Below are 22,424 nucleotides of genomic sequence, written 5' to 3'. Positions count from 1 at the left end.
GATTTTGGATGTATTTTGTGAGTTAATACGAGAAAACAAGTCACATTTTCCATATCAGCTCTTGTTCATAAGAAAGAAGAAAAAACATCTTGTAGCGGGAATGTGGTTCATCCTACCTACTATACCGACTACTGATGCGCACAGACCTGCACCAAACCAAAATATTGTTTTTGTATGCCAATGTTATTTATAAATTATTGAAGTTTATACATATTTTTTTAAATGCTAGTTATCTATTCCTCGTCATGAGGAAAATTTTTTGTATAAAAATTCTCATATGAGATGGAATGATTCACATACTGCCAACATTGGCCTTCATAATTAGACTTATTTACGCACTAAATTTTATTATTTTTTTCTTTTTGAACTTACCGAAACATATATAAGTATTACCTATAAAATCCTGAAAAATAGAAAAAATATTAGTTAACAAAGGTGTATTTGTGATGCGATCAGAAGAGCAATACCAGAACTATTGAAAGCACAAAGAGGGAGAGGCTAAGTTCAGGTGCTATGGAACACATTATACTTTTGCAACTTGCAAGAATCGAAGCCGAAGGAAATATTTTAAAGTGTAAATCGTCAATATGAGGATCGAAATATAACCAAATTTGTATATACGTATACTAAATATAACTCATACACTGACCGACATGTTCGGCAAAAGGTTTTTTAAATTTGGGAGTTGGGGTGGTATCGATCCGATTTTATCTATTTTTCCCAATACCACATACTACTGACAACTATAAGTATTGGATTCCACATATTTGGTACCCCTGTTCAAAAAATATCATTTAAAATTCGATTTCCAAAATGTAGAGAAAAATGTTATTCAATACTTGCTCTAATCCGGCACGTTATCTACTATAGCCAGACATCTTTGTTGGCAACTTGCAAATAAATTGTCCACATATTCCACAGAAAGCAAGCTTCACTTATGTTGGTCTAGCCGAAGAAATTCTTTGTTGACGTTAAATATTTTTTTGAGATTTTGGGTTTCCGTTAAGCCCAAAAGTATATATTATACTTGCATCTGGCGGCTGTGAATTGTAATAATATGGTCTTCTCGTTTCTATTGAGTACAGAGTTTGCTCTTAAATATGTTTCGAATCATTGTTGTTTTGCAGTAGCCAATTATGGGGTCTCAATAATAACTAACTGTAAATATTACTTTACACAAGTCACGGCAAATGTTTTCTAAATAAAGTTCTTCTTGTGATTTTATGATAATTCGTTGGAAGGGCTTCTAAAAAACCTTTTTTATACTTATTTCTTATATACAAAAATTTGCTTTTAGGTGCCATATATCTTTCGTTACCCTTTGTCGGTCTTAAGTTTGTGTTAATGTATGGCCACTTGACGCTCCACTAGGCCATGTAAGCCATATTCAACAACAAGTGATACGCCCACAGCCTTTTTTGGACATGAGCAGAAGCTTCAAAATACGTAAACCTCAAGCTGTCAATGACAATAACAATAGATGGTATATGCTGTGCGACTGCCGCCGAAGTAAAGAAAAACATTATTTCACCACTCGCAGATTCATTACAATCTCCCGCTGTCCGTGCGAACTTTTGTCCAACACACACACATTTGCATAAATGCGCACTCACATTTTGTTACAAATGCCACCAACATGTTGCAGAGTTTTATTTGTATATTTTTTATACAAAGTTTTCTCAACTAACCCTAAAAGTTTTTTGATTGCTACTTCGCGTTTTTGCGCTCTAACTATTAGTTTCAGTTTGTGTTGCAGCCACAAGGCTGTAATTAATTTTTTCGAGCTGATTGCAAACACTTCATTTCTGCAGATTTTTTTACTTAAATTCCTTTGGGTTTACACATATTCGTCGATACTAGTGTTATCATACAGTGACTCAATGACATTGATAATGCGGTATGGCATTCCCTTATCAGAATTTAATGAACGAATAGTGAGGTCAAGGCTAGTATTGCTGCCCCGTTCTGGGTGGACATTCACTTTTTTAAAACAAGACAGTCACTTCTCCGAAACAAGATAATGCAATTACCGAAAGTTTGCTTCAATATTTGCTTTAATAGTTTTATTACCTGTATGGCATGTGGCATTGTCTTGTTGCAACCAAAGGAAATCCACATCGGCATCCTCTAATGCAGTCATGACAATATAATTAAACAAGGTTCTATTAGAGTCCCTATTGACTGTAACCTTAATGTCACGCTTCTTTTTTGAAGTAATATGGATCAATAATTCCCACCGCCCATTGAACTCACCAAAAAGTGACTATTTGCGAATGAAACGGGATCTCAACAATTTCTTGAAGATTATAATCACTCCAAAAATGACAATTTTGTTCTTTAATACACTTATTCAACCAAAAGTCAGCTTCACAGCTAAACAGTATTTTCTTGTAAAAATCAGGATCGGCGACAGTTTCGTTTTAGACCCGATATGCAACCGTTATTCCGGAGTTCGAAGAAAAAGCCGAATAGTACCAACAATTTTTCGAAAATATCGGTCCCATCAGTATATCGCTTTCGATAACATCTTTACTTACTCTTCAGCTTGATTTTCATTAAATGAAGCCTTGTTCGTTTATTTTCAAAAACTACATCATCAAATTCCAATATTTGTGAGCAGTCATCAGATGTACATATGTATGTATGTCCTCCAGCAGTACTGGAAAATATCGCATTTCTCTTATACAGAATTTGCATGTGAATTGCTTTGATGGTGTACAAATCGTGTGTACAGTTATATTTTTAATTTTTATCTCTGACTTTTAAGCCCTTTCCAATTGATTTTTTCACAGTTCTGTTTTTCTTGTCTAACCTTTGTCTATGAGATTTTAGAATTTACGTGCTTTTGTTATTGCATCAGCAACGTTTTCATGCGTTCAGGTCAAAGTCAGTGTAAGAGCGCCTGATATGAGTTTTGGTGAAATTATTTTCTAATTCAATTTGAAAAGTTTTATTGGAATTTTTTTCTCAGCTATTAAATTTCTCTGTTAGTAAATTTGTGTATACAACGGTGCTTCATTCAAGTCCAAGCGGGATCCTGAATTATTTTTGGTGGAAGGAGCAGTCCTACGGCCTAACCTAACAAGTGGGCTCATTTTAAGTAAGTTTTCTTGAATATCATCAGGTAATAAGCAAAACGGTATTTAAAAGACTTTCAATGGTACTTAAACATCATCGACAATATAGGCGAACTTTATGTGTTGTAAAATGCTCTAGAAGACTTGAATCACAAACTAATAAATTAATTATTTTTTTTTTGTTTTTAAGAATTGTGTAGTGGGACCAAAAGCTGCTCAATATGCAGCTCAAATCATATAGTTTTTTGACAAAAAATGTCAGAGTACTAAGCTTGATGCGAAATTAAATTGCATTTTTATCTCAGAGACATTTACTTTCAAGCCACTAAAAACATCAAGGAGAAGCCCGGTGGGATGGGAGCGATTTAAATTTTGGAGCAACGGAATTCTTAACAGTTGTTGTCAGCAAATCGCTAAACAAATACTTGACTGCTTAAAGGAGCCCATTGTAAAATTTTTACGGACTCACAGTTTTCTCCCTACTAAGCGTATCCAACATCTTAAGGAGGAAGGCTGTCTATGGATTCTACGCTTCCAAAGTTGGAAGTTCCAATAAAAACCATCAACATTACATTAAAGTGCTCAGAGTGCGAAAACTCAATCTACCAGATTTGCTACTAACATAGGTTAGTTAAACTATAATATGTTATCAAGGTAAGAAAATAAAAATTATATGGCGAGAAGCCCTGCAAATTCACATAATATGTTTAAAAATTTAGTGCTTACATCTAATGCTACATTTGAATACTGTCACCGCTATTATATCATCATTGGATCAACACAGCCTTCGTAATTTTCAATTGGTCAGCTGTTATTAAAATACTAGGATGAACATATAAACAACCTTAAACAACACAATAATATTCAACAAAACGGTGTTTAAATTGGCGCCTCTCAAAGGGGTTTGTTCATTAAAGGGGGTTTCCAATTACTCAAGTTGGGAGCCGAAATAAAACTCATTTAAGTAAATAATTTTAATTACTTCACAAATTTTTTCAACTTAATTAGGTGACAATAATAAACACCTACACATACATACATACATATATTTTGGGAAAACACTCAGCTTAATTTGCATAATTTAAACACGACCTGTAAACAAAAACTTGTGTCAATTATGGAAACCACCACCTTTTGTCAGAATCTAAATAGGTACATTGGAATAAGGTCGTCTCAATCCAATGTACAAACTTTACCCTTGGAAGTGACACATATAAAAATATAAATTTGTACACCTATAAAATTGCATATTTAGTTAGCTGTTGAAGGGAGATGCATAATTTATATGTTATATAAAATATATTGTATGTACGTATAAAAGTGTCTATATGGCATAAGCCAAGCATACCACGCAACCATATATATACTTATCTCACTCAATTTCAATTGACAATTACAACTTCCTCTGTTTTCTACTCATCTACCAACCTGTCTCCACTAAGCCGTCATACTAAGCCGTCACATTTACTATATTTTGTCAGTTTGTCTATTTCCTGGAAGACAAAGCAGGTGTAAAACAAAACACACAAAAACCGGAAAAGATAAGAGTAAATTTAAAAACAAGAAAAAACGTTAACTTCACAGGTGCATTTCTGTTAGTAACTATGTGTTCAGTTTGTATGGAAGCTATATGCTATAGTTAACCGATCGGAACAATTTCTTCGGAGATTACATTGTTGCCTTAGAAAATAATATATACCAAATTTCGTGAATATATCTTGTCAAATGTGAAAGTTGTCCATACAAGAACTTGATTTCGATCGTTCAGTTTGTATGGCAGCTATATGCTATGGTTGTCCGATAGGAACAATTTTTTAGGATGTTGTACCGTTGCTTCGGACAGTAAACTATCCCAACAATTTCTTCGGAGATTACATTGTTGCCTTAGAAAATAATATATACCAAATTTCGTGAATATATCTTGTCAAATGTGAAAGTTGTCCATACAAGAACTTGATTCCGATCGTTCAGTTTGTATGGCAGCTATATGCTATAGTTAACCGATCTCAACAATTTCTTCGGAGATTACATTGTTGCCTTAGAAAATAATATATACCAAATTTCGTGAATATAGCTTGTCAAATATGAAAGTTGTCCTTACAAGAACTTGATTCCGATCGTTCAGTTTGTATGGCAGCTATATGTTATAGTGGTCCGATATCGGCCGTTCCGACAAATGAGCAGCTTCTTGAAGAGAAAATGGGGTTTGCAAAATTTCAAAACGATATCTGAAAAACTGAGAGACTAGTTCGTATATATACAGACAGACGGACAGACGGACAGACAGACAGACAGACGGACATGGGTAAATCGACTCAGCTCGACATACTGATCATTTATATATATACTTTATAGGGTCTCCGACGATTCCTTCTGGGTGTTACAAACTTCCTGACAAACTTAATATACCCTGTTCAGGGTATAATAAAATGCCATAAGCTTAAGCGCCTTTGCTCATTTTAGTTTGAGTTGAGCAGGAGTAAAGTTGGATGTTAACTGACAACTGGTGATGAGTTTGTGCATTCGTTTGCTGTTTGTGGCTCCTCCGACAACTTTTTACTTTTTTGATTAAAGTTGAAATATTTCTTTTGCGTTGAAGTTTTCTTTCTTATATTTATAAAATTTATATTATTTTACTTATAAATTCTTTTTTTGTTTAATTTATAAAAAATATAAATTTTTTGAACAAAAGTTTTTCTTTGGAATTTTCCGCTTTCATTTTCATTTAAAAATTAGGGTTCCATTAATTTTAATGGCCTTTTTACCCAGCTTTTAACTTTAACAGCATGATTTAATTAAACAGCTAATTGCTGTTTAAAATACAGATGTTGTCCAATTACGGTTTTTTGTGCTTAACTTAGTTAGGGAACCTTTCCACTGCCTCATAAGGGTCATATTGGCGTTATTCTTTCCTTATTCGATTTGTTCTTTCCCTGTTATTCTGTTGCATCTTTTTGCTTTCGTTTAGATAAAATATGAACCACGTGCTTATATTGACCAGAGAAGGCTTCAAAAAGCAATTGGATTAAAAGAGAGTTGGCTTATGATTTCCACAATAAAGAATTTTTTCGTTAAAATGTTGTGCTTATGGTAGCTTTATTACTACAAAGTCACTAAAAATGGTGGTATAGTTTATTATTATCTACCTATTCGATAGAGTAGGTTTTGGGTAACGTAAACCAGTTAGAGAGAAGGATCATACAAAACTTGCCTAATATGAGACAATCACCACTGTAAACGACAGTTTGATTTCACGCAGTTTTAGGACAAAATATATCGTTCCCAAAGTAGACAAATCGAAATTCGTAAAATCACTGCTTTGGTATGAAAGTGATGGCAGAAGAACCAAAAAAAAAATTATGAATATCATAAAAACAATGCTTCAGAACACACACATAACCAATGGTTACTACTTAGTAACCTTAATTAACATTTTTGGATGCTTGTGACGTTTTCTGCTTTCAAATATGATCGTGTATTCGTGCCAGCAGGTTTCCAACCAATATAAAGAGCGCTTGTGGGATTAAATTAGTAATTGATGGCTGGGCAATTTGTGAATATATTGAATTGGTGTAGAAGGTTCACAAGGATTATCAAGCCTATTGATTGATGCCAATCAAATTTCATTTACTACTATAGGATCTGTATGATTTGTAGAAATAAGAATACCTTACAATAAAACAGATCAAGGTTAAATCGATTGTAAAAGAAATTGAAATTAGGTTTTGAAAAATATGGCCCGATCTTCATTTTTTATTAGGAATGTAGATACTAATTTGCCAATTCACGATATTAATTTTAAACTATTAGGAACTATTTAAGATAATGAATATTGAACAAAGAAAACATATTATGAGAAATCTGCAAGTCTATTGCTGATAATAAACTATTGAAAACTAAAGCAAGCACGAATAACGGATGGTGCAAAACTAACTACATGCTTATGTTTTTGTTTTTGGTTATTGGAAATTTTTTGTCATTTACTTCATGCGTTAAGGCGTTAAGTTACTGAAGTTGGTTTACTAGTAGTAGAATAGTAGCCATAAAAAATTATTCTGGTTTTGTAACGTCTCATATGGCTGTTTAATATTAAAACATTAACGATTAGTAACGGAAAGGAAACATCGACTAGTGAGATCACTAAAGCGTCTTATCCTAGCATTTTTGAGTCTTAAATTGACATTTGATGACTTCAACATTCTCGCTGACAACTTGCACTTTCCCTCCATTGAGAAAAGATCGCCAAATAATTTAACTAATATCCTATCAATTAAGGTTTAAAAATAGTTCGCATACTACTTCCATATAGCAACATAAAAATCTAATTGAATTCTTTATGCCTTGAAGCAGCCATTTACAGTGCATCGATTTATCTCCCGAACAATGGATGAATTCTAAAATTTTTTATCAACAAAACTTGCAAATACATACAAGTAAGTATATTTGAAAATATACTTGGGGTTAAAGATATCATTTATCAACTATTTGTCCACAAAATGAAGCAGTAAAATTTGGAATTACAAAGAAAAACATCTGTGCTCACGAATGGTAAGGAAATGATTAAGGATTTTCACAATGTTTTTTTTTGTAGTAGTTGTAAAGTCTATTTGAGGCCAGAGATTTTCTTTAATGTTTTATGTATTTTTATATTTTTTCCTTCTTTCCTTTTTTTCTGTACCTCTGATATGCGTCGCAATCCTTTAAAGGTGCCTATCTGCTGCTACTGATTTCCGTTACATTTTTCCAGCTATACGAGCATTTTTTGATTTTTTCTTGTTGCCGTCTTTGGCTATATTTCTTTCCCTGGCTTTTTATTTCTTTTATACATTTTCGACTTTTTCGCTTTCACACTTCGAGTATCATTTTAATCCGGCATATTCCCCTTTCGCCGATTTCAGAAATTTCTGTTCCTCCTTAAGTTTTCATCTATCCTTCGATTTGTGTCTTGCTGCTACCCCCTTTTCAGCATTGCTCGTACATATTTGTTGTAAATTGAAGTGAAAGGCAAATTGACTATAAAAATGTTGATTACTCGGCGGAGATATTTATCAATAGAAATGACTACAACATTTAGCACACCGCCCACTATAACGGCTCCATCGACAACCCTGTTGGTACTACTTCATTACGATCAATGCCATTGGTGATGATATTAAGGCAAATACACGCAACTCCGACAAACTTTATCTGTAACCAAACGAATGCCTCGCTCTTGTCATAAACGCCACAGCTGGAAGTGTTTATGCACACATGCATATACATTTGTGTGTGACATGCCATCAGCGACGTTTGTTTATGGTAGGTTGCATCCCACAGCTGCCGGAAGGGCACGACACGCAGTCAATGCCGGCAGGCAACGGATGTGCCACACACCATATGGCTGCCGGTGCTGAAAATGTTTGTGGCGCAATTCAGGCAGCGATTGTGCGTTACACAGGCATTTGCACCCAGCATTGAGTCCTGTGCTCCCGAAAGAAGTTGGCTTGAGTACAGAGGGCGGTTAGCGATTTCTTGTTGAATATTTACACGCAACATTAGAGAAAACAGTGAACGAGATATGGCACATATCGCAAATACTTAAAAAGATTGGATTTTAGGTTGTCTGCATGCGATTCGTAATGTCTTCGCGTGGCAAACCGATGAGTAAAGGCTGCGTTTAGTTGAAGTCGTCTGCTTGGTTGCCTAATGGCTTAGTGGAATAGCCGATGTAAATGTAGGCTTGCTAAACAGTCAAGCTGAAAGCTGAATTGCTTTATTGCTACTGCTAGAATATGATGACTGCTTAGGGCTTGGCACTTCTAGATCAACGCATTGCGGCCACGGGCGTGCCTGTTCTCTGCGTAAGAGCCTGCGCTTTCCACAGCGCGCGTGGGTAGGCTTAATATTTTATGAAATGTTTCAACACGACAGCACTAAAGGTATATATTTATGTATTACTTGCGAACGAAAATACAAAAAGACTAAAAAGAACGGATACTTTAGTGAATAACTTAGTATAAGAAAAAAGTGAGGAAAATCTATATTCGAAGGATCACAAAAAGTAAGGAGCTTTTGTATAATTATGGCTTTCTTTTTTGTGCTTTTGACCGACCGTCTTTTGAAAGCTTAAATTGATGTATGAAACAGTCTGTGTGTGTGTCACTTAACAAACAAGAGGCATACATCTTTTATTAATATGTTCAAATTCAAGAAGAAAATGACGCTCATCAATGTATCCAGCTCGCCTCATATTTTCATTATTATATTGACAATCATAGGAAATTACACTTTTTTCTTATGTTCTTCAAAATTTCTGAAGAAATTTGTCATGACAGTGCGCTGTTATAAAACGGGAAAATATCACTTTACGGCCATACACATCCCTTTCCTCCATTATATATTGCTTCCTCTGTGGTATGGTCTCACCCGTACTTTAATTTAATAGGCTGCAAAAGCAGCGTGCTCTTCTTTATCAGGCTTAAAAGTTTATTGCTTTATTTGCACATTTGCTTTTGCCACAGCCTTCGCCGCTGCGTTCTCCTGACAATATCGGCTATCGGCTGTTTTTGATCATTATTGAAGCGAAACCAAACAGAAGCAAAAGAAATTAATATAGTAAAAGCATCAAAACGTTATTTGTAAGCATTTAGTGCAAATATTTATAGCGAATCTCTCACATTTTTTTCTCTAAAGCTTACACTCGTGTAATACTACAATATCATTCTGACGATGTTACCTATATCGAGCCGAAGCTTCTGTTTGGTTAGGCAGTTTTGTAGCCTATAAGAGAATGAAGTGCAATGATTGCGAATAAAATACTGACTATTTGATTTTGTATGCATATTTTTGTTGTTGCTATATTTTCTTGACAGCAGTGTAATTGCGTGTTGTAATCGTGGCTTTGCCATTATTTGGCAGTTTTGAGTAAAGCTCTTTATCCGAGTGCTTATAATGTCAGGTCTGTATATATATGTTGTTACAAACATTTTCTTATTTTGAGTTTTTTTGCACCTTTATGTTCATGAATAAAATTTTTTAAATACCAAATCAAGGATATTCAAGTGAAACTATTACGATTATATAGAGAAACTAAAAATTTGTTCATCTTTTTTAATAATTTTTAAACAATTTAGAAGGGAATTACCTACTTTATACACATTTTTGAAATTATTCCTTAGCTAATGAGTTTTTTCCTAGATCTGAGTAAGGACGAAATGCAAAAAATTAGGAGTTTGTATTACTTGAAAGGATGACTTGCGGAGACATTGCCTTATTTGCCCAAAAAGATCGAAATTAAAAATAAAGTCTTGTATTCTTGTAGTTTTGTAAAATTTTGTTTTGTTTCTATTATTTGTTTTATGTTCACATAATTACAATTATAAGACGAACACCAGGGCGTATGAGTAACATAAAATCCGTCTATGCTGCAGTAGTATCTACATAACTTGAGCGGACATGATTTTTTCAGCCAAAGAACCTTACCTAAAGTTGTTTGCGTAACAACAAAAACAACAAAAAGAGCAACACAGCCTTATAATTTACTCATTATGTATGTATAACGTACTCCGACATGTCCATCTTGTTTAACACTTGAAATGAAACTACTCGTATTTTCTTTTTATGCCCGTATTCATATGTACTTGTTCGCATTAAATAGTTGGCATTTGTTGGAACTCCTTATGTTTTACAATATTTTGCACTTTGCACAACAGGCTGATAACACAATACTATTATAGCAACCTTTCCATAATTGTTTGTAACAACTTTTCAGTTGTCAACAAATGTAACATCTCGAGCAACGCCCGAAAATTTACTGCAATATGTGTACCTATACATATTGACTTGAACTATTCCAGTGTGTTCGGTTTGCAAAAACACTAGCGCTAATGTAAATACCCTCAAGTAGTGTGCGCAATGACCATAATTTCATTAAGTGCAAAAAATTTCATTTTGTTTACGGTGTGTTCCTTCACATAACTCGACAATGGAGCAGGAATATACAAATCCATTAGCCGTTGAAATGAGACTTAAAGCATTTATAGGCCTTCAAAAAAAAAATACAATGAGCTGGATAATCCCTTTAATTCAGTTAATGGTTAACAATATTTGTTGTCCGATCTAGAGCAATAATATTCTTAAGAAAACAAACAAGAAACATGTGTATCAAATTTTTAATGATATCTGAAATTTTTCCCAATTTATTGCTTGAACGGACTAACAAAGAGTCTTACGAGAAGTCAGGTCGTTTCGTCATTCCGATCATTTGTATAAATATAATCTTATTTCTATCTCAATTAGCTGTAGGTATTACTACTGTTAGGAGAACAAAACTATTATACTAAACTGGAACTTAGTGGGAGAGTAGATAAATATTCAAATTTGTTCAGCCTTCGTTATGATCATACCCGTTTACTACAAAATTGTTAAAATTTAGACGGTCTCTTTTAATTTACTATGGAAATATTTTTTTTTTAATTTTTCGACCATAAATTAGGAATTTGAACATAGTTAGTAATATTTAAATTATCCGATTAAAATTTTTAATGGGAAATAAACACACAAAAAATTGATTCTGCTTCCAGAAGCACTTAGAAAATATTGATTTATAAAGTACTCTTCAAAGTATAACTGGAATTACGAATCTGATGACTTCATATACATATAAAGCTGACTTTTGTAATTTCTTGAATAAGCTTTATTTATAACAAACTCTGCTTTCAGGGCTGATAAACCGTTAAAAAGCCGAAAAAACGAATTTTCCAGAATCTTCTCTGAGAAAACACTTAAATTTATTGATTCAATAATTCGTGCACATATTATGGTATCTTTTAACTGTATTTTAGGACTTAGTACTAATAAATAAAATTTGGGAGGGAATTACAGCTGATATCCGGGAGCTCCTCTCAAAAAAGACGTTTTGCGGTTAGGCAAGCAAAATAAAAAAAAAATAATTTTTTTTATTCTAACTGTATATAATTCCTAAACAAAAGTTAGATTCCGCAGTCATTTGTTTACTGTACTGTTTTATAGTTGTATGTGCGTTTGTAGGTATGTATGGAACCAGAAGCATTTTGTAAATACTCACAAATGTCAAATGTGCTACAAATTCATACCCAAACATCGATTAACTAACAGTTCCTCCTTTAACATACCCTTCAAGACCTCACCGCAATACTTGTATTTACCAACTCGTTTCCAATGTAACTGCATGCATGAGTGTTAGTGTGTAAGTGGACATCTAATAGCCACCCCATTCGCCTTGAATGTTTTGTAATACAAAATGACAATATTATCGTGCGAAAGTGCCAAAGTGAACAAAGGAAATTAATCATAGAAGTTACCGCTTAATTGGTGGCACAGTCTTTGTTGCTATTTTATGGACAAAACCAAGCATTTTATATATGTATTTGTATCTGTGTATGTTTTTGTTGCTGGTTATTTGGTACATAATTTCATTTTCCTTTTTTCGGCGTTTCGCTATACGAGAAACTCTTATTTTGCATTTATTTTGTGGCTTTATATATTTTCTTTTCCCTCTCTCTCTTCGAACGTTTTCCCAAATTTGCATGCCTGAAATAACAATCGTGAAGCGTTTCAATAGAAGGCACACCGCCACGCTTGTTTACAATACGTTGCGTATACACCATGGCAAACCTCCATAGGCAACTGGGCTATTTTGTGCTGTTCGATCAAATAAATCAAGGCGATTGAAAATTAAAGCATTCATCACAAGCTGCGGCCAGACGTTACACGGCTTATGATACTCGCAGACACACCACGGCGTAAGCTGCTCGACCGTAAATAGGGTTTGTAGGGCTTTGATGGAAGAGCAAAAAGTAGGCTGCTATACTCGTAAACAAGTATGTATTCTTATCAATTTTATTTCGCATCAAATTTATTCATTATTTCTTCCACGAATTTGCACATTCATGGACTAAAATTAGCGGTGTCCATGCCGTGCTATGCGCATAAGCATACTTTACGGATGGTTATATACATAAGTCCAATTGTTGCTTGGCTGACAAAATCACATAAAATATGAGTTTAATGAGCTGCGAGGCAACTAAGGATGTTGCTTTCTCACGTACACAAATGCACAGCCGTGTGTATGTTTGTACAAGTATTGATTCTCGCTTGCCTGGCCGGTAAGCATCTGTTTGCCAACATAAATGCAGAGACAGCAAAATGTTTGCACTGGCAGATGCGAATGCGTATGTTATTTTAGAGGCTGAAATTTTTTTTGCATTAAAAATTTGACACAAAAAATTTTGAATTTTATATTAAGCGAAAGATTTTTAGACACCTAGTAGAATGGGAATGCTATTATATAAGGGAATTTGGTAGCAAATTTGTATGCAACGGCACGAGGGAAGTACCTTCAGATAAGTAAGACCTGTTAATTATATGTGGTCTATGGCGAAGTATAACCTGATTTTATTCATTCCAAGCTAAAATATGCACCGTTGTAAGAAAAACATGCTTTATCGATTTTATTAGGATAACTCATATACTAGCCGATGTATGCGGTATAAAGTCACCCATTTATGCCCACTTTTACCTCTTTGGGTAACACATACAAATCGGTTAAAGTTTGCAAGTTTACCTTTAGTATACGTCACCAATACAAGGTCATCAGATTTCTAGTTAGGGCATTAGCGAAGGTCCGCTTATCATTCTGCATAATTTAACCATAAAGACATATTGTCTCATAAAGAAATCTTTACATTCACGTCTTATCCATATAGTTTCTCTATGCAAATTTTTGTTGCTTTTGTTTGGTCACTAATTCAAGTGAAAACCTTGTGATGGAAGCATATTCAGCCTGGCGAAATGTTAGAAAAATTTAGTGCCCAGCGAGAGTGAAATCTGTGGTCTCCGCCCTTCTCTTGCGAACTTCTTCTGGTCTTTAATTAAACAAATAATATTATGCCATTTATAATTTGAATAAAATGTTGGTATTGCTTGAACCGTTTCACGAAATAAACGAGTCGCCAAAGTTTGCACGCAATAGACGAGAAACATGGCGCGGCGCACGGTCTTGTTAGAAACAGAGATCATACGCGTCGATTTCATCAAATTTCGGCAAAAAATCTGTTTGCTAATGACTGTAACGACATTTCCTGCCATATTTCGAAAGAAGTAAGATCCGGTAATGCCACCATACCACAATCGGCTCCAAACGGTAAACTATTGTAGATGCAATTGTGTTTTCTAAACCACACGAGAGTTTAACTCATGACATGATGAAATGGTACCTTACTGAGCACATTCACAAATGTTGACACAAATCCGTAAACAAACTTGGCCGCCAGGAGCTGACCCCGACCCTATTGGGAGACGCTGATCTAATGGGAGAGTATCCATATTTTCCCTTTCGACGACTTATAAACTTTTTCAGCTCTTCTTAAGTCATATAAATGTTAGACATGAATAAAGCTTGTAAATGCACATTTATATACTTGTACTACTTCCAATACTATAATGCTATGAAATTAAAAAAAGGGCTTAGCTTGCCATGGCTTTTAAAATATGCCACAGTGCGAACATGGCTGAAATTATAGTCCGATTACGCGCCATTTGTAGACGACCACTCCCCCTTCGCTTATAGCACAATTTCCATTTTATGATAGAATAAAATTTTGCTTTAATAATTCCTTTAAAATTAGTATTAAGGTGGCATAAGACCATAATTTTGCCCAAATCCAGCCATAACTATTCAAGCCCCTAGGTACCGAATACATGTACCCCGGTATAATACCATATAACTGAAATTCAGAAAGAATTATTTCCTGACAATAGTAACTCTGTGTATCAAAAATGGGTTGAATCCTTCATTACTTGTTTTTTAACATTACATTTTACTGATCTTTTGTACTTTTTTTGCCATACTTGCCTCTTGGTTACCTATTTTTATATGAGCAAATTATTTGAACTTTCTACACACAAATAAAAGCCTTAATCTTAATCCGATTATGAATGTAAACAAAATTGTTTACTTAGTTACCACTCGATAACAATCTGTATAGTTTTATATACATATAGCATTATGAAATTTTTGTTTAATGTTTGTTTAATTTGTTTTATATCGAATTTTCTCCAACAGACTTTTGCCACATCTGTTATGCCTGCAAGTCATATGTATACTTAATCCTACTAACTAAATTAAACAGTAATTGGTGCAGTGGTAGTGAAAGGAGCATTTTACATTTGCCACTTCATCATTTGACTCTGCTTATGAGCCCTACTACCCACGCTCACGCCGATCTCATTCTATTTACATTCCATTTCCTATTAGCAATCAATTAGCGATAATCGTCTATTTCCGCAGCAATGAAATTGCCAACAGCGGATGCAGCTACTTTATAGACTTCATTCACTTACCCGAGTAACAAACTGGAGGATGTTGCTTCGAAAGTCAGTTGCAAAAACTGAGCTAGAAGGATTGTTATTGTATTATTTTTTTATTACTTTTTTATTTACTTTTTCATCCGTTTTTCTCACGAGCATTGAGCTTTCAAATGATTTTCGCATCCGTTTTCAAGCTTGTTGTTGTTGTGCACTGTGTTATTGGATATATTTGTCTAGCTCATTTATTGACGTGCTCGCAAATCAGCTGCTTACTAAGAAATCGGATTCAATATCCGCGCGAGAGCCACATATATACACACACTTTCACGAACGCGCGAACATAGACAAGCCAAAGCAACAGTACTTATGTCAGCTGTTGTTTGATGTTATTTTTGCAGCTGTGTGCAGTCGCTCTGTTGCAGACACGTGTTTGCCGCCACGCCGCGCTGATTGCCACCGCCACACAGCCGTTGCACCGAGTCACGAAGCGAGCACAGCATTCACACTTCCACAACCGCACTAACACAATTGATGATTTTTTAATGGCGAAAGAATACAATTTTATTCGATTGAAATTCAAATTGGAAATGAATTGCAGTCGATTTATTTGTAAATGAATTTGAATTAATAAAAACAGATCACGGTCTGAGTATCTGGAATATTTATAAAACAGACTTTCTTTATTTTAAAACGTGTTTTAACTGTTGTGAAACGTCGCTAATGTGATTAAGTAAACAATAAGCGGACGGTTAACACACTACATCAAACAAAAAAAATTAAATAATTTAACTTCAACCCCAAGATGCTGTTTGAATTAAATTTAAAAAAAATGGTTATCCTAAAAAAGTAAAAAAATCCGGTTTCATCGAGAGTTAGAATCATTATTATCGCGGAAATAATATTTTAAAATGTGAATGCACATCGATATCGTACCACTACCTGTAAGGAAAACTTTTGTACTGTATTGTGGGCAACAAATAGTAAGACTTTTTCATTAAAATTTCGTGCGAAAACTCATTCAACGTAACATTTTTCTTTTCTGGGTTGATATGACAGTCAGTACTGTGTCAAATGTTAATCAAATAAATAATTAGTGTTAATCTTAGCTTATCTTTTTCAAGCACATAAAGTGCATTGGGTTATTTTTACGATCAGTGAAATTATTCAACAAGGAAGTTCCATTAAATTTTGAACGCCAAATTTCTGATGTCAAATCGTTCAGAATGTTGTGTTGATTGGTACAAATTATTCAAAGAAAGTCGAGAGCACGTTGACGACGAACTCCGTCTACGACGGCCATCACCATCCACCGATGATCAAATAAAGGAATTAGTGCTTGAGTATCGATGATGAACAGACAGAGATCTTACGGGCATCATTGGATTATCAGAAGGATCAGTGAAAACTATTTTGAAAGATCATTTCGCATAAGAAAGGTAAAAGCATAATTGATTTCAAAATCACTAAAGTTTTTCGAAAAACATTGTCGCGTTAACGTCTATGAAACAATGCTTTGCGACTACTAGGATGTTGTCAAACATATTACTATTGACGATAAATCTTGGATCCATGCTTACGATCTTGAAACAGACGTTCAATCGGCCGTATATCGTGGCAAAGATGAGCCGAAGCCGAAAAAACCACGTCAAAGCAGGTCAACAATCAATATATATTGAGTTGTGGTGCACTTCGAATTCCTTCCTACCGGCCAAACTGTCAACAAGGAATACCATTTGAAGGAATACTTATGAGCGAAGCCATTCGTAAAAAGAGTCCGGAATTTTGGGCTGAAAACTCTTGGCTTTTGCATCATTATAATGCACCGTTGCTTACTTCATTTTTCAGATCGAGTTACTATAGCATATAGCTGTCATGCAATCAAGCCGATTAAAATCATGTGCCTGTCAGAAATATTTTGGGAAGTGTATTATCGCTTTAGAGAAATCGAAGTGAGCGCGTTTTCTCACTGTTTTACTGTTTCTAGGCCCCTGCGCGTAGTCTCGATCGATTTTTTCAGGTCCTAAAAAAATAAATTCACATTTTGGTTCGATATCATAAATAGTTGTTGAGTTATAGTTTTTTAAAATCCAGCCACTTAATTCAAACAGTTCCATCAATTTGTTTTGAAACCCGTTTTTCTAAAAACTATACTTTTCAAATTTATTAGAATAATTACTCGAACACAAATGATTCGATCACTGAACAATTATTTTTTAGGTTGTGTATACATATATGCAATTCTTTATAAAATCAGTTCCTAGTTTTTTTGAGCGGTCAATAATTGAATTTTGGAAGACCAAACACGACCATATTTTTTTGCAAAATTAATTAACTCTCAAAAATCCCGCCATTTTGTTAATGTTTGATTTTTCGCTTTTTTTTCAACCGTATTTAATTTTACGAAGAAGTTGGTTGATTTCTGTTCGTTTTTTCCGCGGCGAAAAATGGAATCACTGGTGCAGTGAAAGATCTTGGGTTGCAAAATGTTCACAATTTGGCAAATAATGATTAATTGCAGTAAATGATATTTAATTAAAAAATATTTTGCTTTCAATTTCTCCGTTTTCTCATTAAAAATTTATAACTAAAAGCTCATGAAAGTTTTTAACTAATAAAAATAAATTATAAACTAGTTTTTAACCAGTTCTGTTTTGGACTACTTGTCAATGAGTATTGTGTTAAAACTATTATTATGGGCTTAAATAATTTTTTAATTTTTTTTTTTTTTTACACTTTAAAAATATTATACACATAAAATTAATAACATTTTCCTGCGGAGTATTTTATTTATATATTTTAATTTAATTTTTGTTTTTATTTCACGTTTTTTAAATAATTATTTTGTTAAATACACATAAGCGTAAATTCCGTTAAAAATGTTCTAAATCACTCTCTTATTAAGAGTGCACTAACATCAATGCCGTTACACTAACCGCGCGCACTCCTAAGCGCATTTGCTATTCTATTTTAAGATTTGATTCATTTTAACAACTTCACCTACCATGTAAGTTTCAAAGTTAACCACTGTTGATTTTTTTTGTATGAGTTTCTTCACCAAAACTAAATCACACCAAAAGCGCTGCAGAAACGGGCACGTGCGTACAGCCCAACGGACGAACGTGGACTGTTCTAGCTGCTAGCGTCTAAAGGACACCTCCGCTGTGAACGCTGAAAGCCCCAACCGCGCGACAGCTGCCAGGGAGGAAGGGATTGTGCGAAATTTGCGCGCAACTGTTGGCTCTTGATTGCTGCCACCGCAGACCAAGGCGCTTTCTTCTGCAATTTCACGCTGTATTTGTGTACTGTTGTCTGCTACTGCTTCTGCTGCTTACCTTTGCGCGTCGCGTGTTTGCTTGCGTCCGTTATATCGTAAATGAATCGTAAGCGAGTTCGAAAACGCACTGCGCAAGCGCTCAATTTGCGATTTCGGCAGCCGAGCATCCTGCTGTAGGCTTATGTATATGTATGTGTGTCTCCTGTTGCAGGCGGCTTGACGTTCATTTCGAAAACTCTGCCAACAATATCGAGACGCAACAACATTTTGGTATGGGTAATGTTTTGATTGTGTACGCACGTGCTCTGTTGATGGCTATGTTATTGTTGTTGTTGTGGTTATTAGAACACACGCGTGTTGCTGCAAGCCAGAAAGCAGGCTCTGTGTTCTACTTTGCATGTGTGCCTGTGCATCGGCTTATCCTTTCGTGTCCATACACTTACATAGGCACATATATATACGCACACGTACACGTAGCTTATGCAAGCGCTAATTGCTGCCCTTTCATTCCTTATGTTCGTTGCTTCTTCTTACTCCTGCGGTGCCGTTAGCGAATTGTGCTATTCGCATGGTGTTCTTATTGTTGTTACGAAGCGTTTGCAAAAACAGCTCACGAAATTGTTGCTGGTGTTTTTGCGCAAGCTTTGGCTGAGCATTTGTTTAGTTGTTTTGCCTCTTTTGTAAATTGCTACAACTTGATTGGGCTGGTTGCGTAAATTCAATTGTTGCGCCCGTCTGTGTGTTGCACCTGCCCGTTGCTTGCCTCGCACCACGGAAATCTGCAAAAACCACTTCGCTGCTGTCGTGTATGCAGACTTGCTTTGCATCGCTTCAGCTAGCCTTCAAACAACGGTGCACTCTTGCTCAGGTGTGCATGTAAATATGTTTGTATTTCTTCCATTTTCAAAAAGCTTTATGCAACAATTGGCAAATCGATAAGCGTGACAGCACTGTTGCATTGTCAATCAGGTGTGGTGACAATAGTAAAAAGAAACGAGATTTGCTTTAGCATGACACTGACTGGTGGCATATACGATGGTAGCTTGAAAATTCGAGTAGATCCCTTAACGAGTAGAACTAGTCTAGAGCGCTAAGTACGGTCTAATTTTGATAATTTGTTCTGGGAAAAAGGAATCGAACTTCTATCTTTCAGGCTTATATTAGAGAGAAACAGGTTAATTGAAAAATCCAGGCCTGACACATAGATGGCACTATTCGAATTAAATCATATTGAGTGAAGCAACTTTTACTACCGTAAAAAAATGGATAAGGGGAGTCTCGCGCGTTGATAAAATATTGCTTTCTGAAGTGAACACCTCGGCTTGATGACAAACTTCCGAACACTGCCAGAAGAAAATCAATCACAACGAATTGTTATGCTAACTTTAGACGTGAACTTTACAACACATGCCTTACAAGAAAATTTTGCGCTGATCTATTGCAACAAAATTATGGTCACAGTACCAAAACACTTCATGATATTATAACTATTATATTTGCTGTTCTATTATATTTTGATTTTTTGGGTTGTTTCTCCTTCTAAATTTTAAGTCGAAAGCATTAAATGATAACTACTTCTGAGTCAACCTCCATAAAGTCCGCACCCTTTTCTATGTCGTTTTTTCCATTTATAATAGTTTTCGTTTCACACCGGAACCGGAACATTGTTTACACTTCAGTTAGTGTCGTCTTATTGATGTGTCTTAATTGCTGTCCATATTGTAGGTTGTCAAATATCCCCCTTTCGCCTTTTTGTCTACTGATTTTCATGGCTATGTATAAAGCGCTACATAGCTCCTACCTGGCAATACTATATATCTTTGGAAGGTCTTGACATAATCTACAAAAGGACGCTATGCATGATTAGTTTGGATATTGTGTTCAACAGTTATAGACATGTAAACATGGAATTCACTAACGCCGAAATTAGCGCTACTTTAAAGTTTCCTTCGTTAAAGGCAAATTAGCTAGAGAAACGTTCCGTAAAATTAATGGTGTTTTGGGGGATGGTACTCTATCACTTCGAACTGCGGAGCAATGATTTCGACGATTCAGAGCGGGTGAAAACGACACCATGCATAAGCTCGCCGGCGGAAGTCCTGTGACGACGAATATCGATCAAATCATGGAAAACATCGAGTTAAACCGGCATGTGGCATCTCGTGGCATCGCCCAGAAGATGGGAGTTAGTCATCAAACAATTTTAAACCATCTGCAGAAGGCTGGACACAAAAACGGTTGATGTTTAAGTGCCGCATGATTTGACATAAAAAACCTTCTGGACCCAATCAACGCCTGCGATATGCTGCTGAAACGGAACGAACTCGACCAATTTTTGCAGCGGATGGTGACTAGCGACGAAAAATGGATCACATATGACAATATCAAGCGAAAGCGGTCGTGGTCGAAGGCCGGTGAATCGTCCCAAACAGTGGCTAAGCCGGGATTGACGGCCAGAAAGGTTTTGTTGTGTGTTTGGTGGGATTGGAAGAGAATCATTCACTATGAGCTGCTCCCAGCTGGCCAGACGCTTAATTCTACCATCTACTGCGAACAACTGGACCGCTTGAAGCAGGCGATCGATCAGAAGCGTCCAGAATTGGCCAAGAGGAAGGGTGTAGTGTTCCACCAGGAGAACGCCAGACCCCACACTTTGTTGCTGACTCCTCAGAAGCTATGGGAGCTTGGGTGAGAGGTTTTATCGCATCCACCATATAGCCCGGATATAGCGCCAAGTGATTACCATCTGTTTCTGTCCATGGCGAACGCCCTTGTTGGTGTAAAGTTGAACTCAAAGGAGGCTTGTGAAAAGTGGCTGTACGAGTTCTTCGCAACTGTGAAGAGGGGCTTCTACGAGGGGGTAAGGGGGGGAAGTTGCCGTCTAGTTGGAAATAGATTATAGAACAAAACGGCGCAAATTTAAACTAAATCTAGTCACTGTTACACTTATTATAAAGCATTGACTAAAGAGCAAAAAAGCGGAAGGGAAAACCAGTTTGTTACTTATTTAATAGTTGCTCGTATCAAGCACTGAGACATAGACCACAAACCACATGTAGCGGTTAATTGCTTGCCATTTCTTGCACATAGCAACAATCACACACACAAAACGTCGGAGCATTCAAATGCTCAAACGCTTGTAATTAAATGATTATTGAGAAATTAAGTAAGAAACTAAAACCGCAAAAGAAGTGTTTACAAGTGTGTGTGTGTATGTACATAACTACATATGTCTATACATATACATATTGGAAATTGGTGCACAAATTAGGCAAAATTTCTTATAAAAAAGGAGTATTTTAAATGGATAATGTCTAATGAAATGTCATACTCAAGAAAATGTTTAATTAACTGTATCCTACATTAAGGGTACCTATATTTCTCTACAAGCACTTAAAGATTTATCATATGCTGGTCTAAAATCTTAAACTTCTTTGGGCTTCAAGTCCTCCAAATGGGCGATTGGGATGGCAGTTTTGCCGAAACACATCTTTAATAAAGCCGAAAAGAGCAAAATTTTATAAATTTTTCTTAATTATAAAATAAGTTTTTAAACTGAAGCTTTTTCGGGACAATTTGTTATTTTCTTTCTTATTGAAAATAATGCTTCACTATAGTTTACAGAAATTTATCGACTGTGATGTTAGAGGCTGTGTTTTGCTAATTTTAGATTCCTTAAATTGAAAATGATAGTAAACAATTTCTAATACGTAAGATTTTTTTTGTGGCCGTCAAGGGATGCAGGG

General features: G+C 35.4%; 1 long non-coding RNA gene across 1 annotated transcript in view; it reads right to left on the bottom strand.

The window, feature by feature from the left end:
- Positions 1-18,498, bottom strand: part of LOC120782549 — a 109,238-nt gene extending 90,740 nt beyond the window's left edge. Inside the window, exons 1-2 of the long non-coding RNA XR_005706266.1 lie at positions 18,406-18,498; positions 15,438-16,057 (exon numbers count right to left, since the gene is read on the bottom strand). This is a non-coding gene — a long non-coding RNA (uncharacterized LOC120782549). The remainder of the gene's footprint in view (positions 1-15,437; positions 16,058-18,405) is intronic.
- Positions 18,499-22,424: the final 3,926 nt, after the last annotated feature.

This window comes from Bactrocera tryoni, chromosome 1 (genome assembly GCF_016617805.1).
Source record: "Bactrocera tryoni isolate S06 chromosome 1, CSIRO_BtryS06_freeze2, whole genome shotgun sequence".
In the NCBI taxonomy this organism is placed as follows: domain Eukaryota; kingdom Metazoa; phylum Arthropoda; class Insecta; order Diptera; family Tephritidae; genus Bactrocera; species Bactrocera tryoni.
Note: the sequence above shows the minus strand (reverse complement) of the source record. Positions and strands in the feature narration are given on the sequence as shown.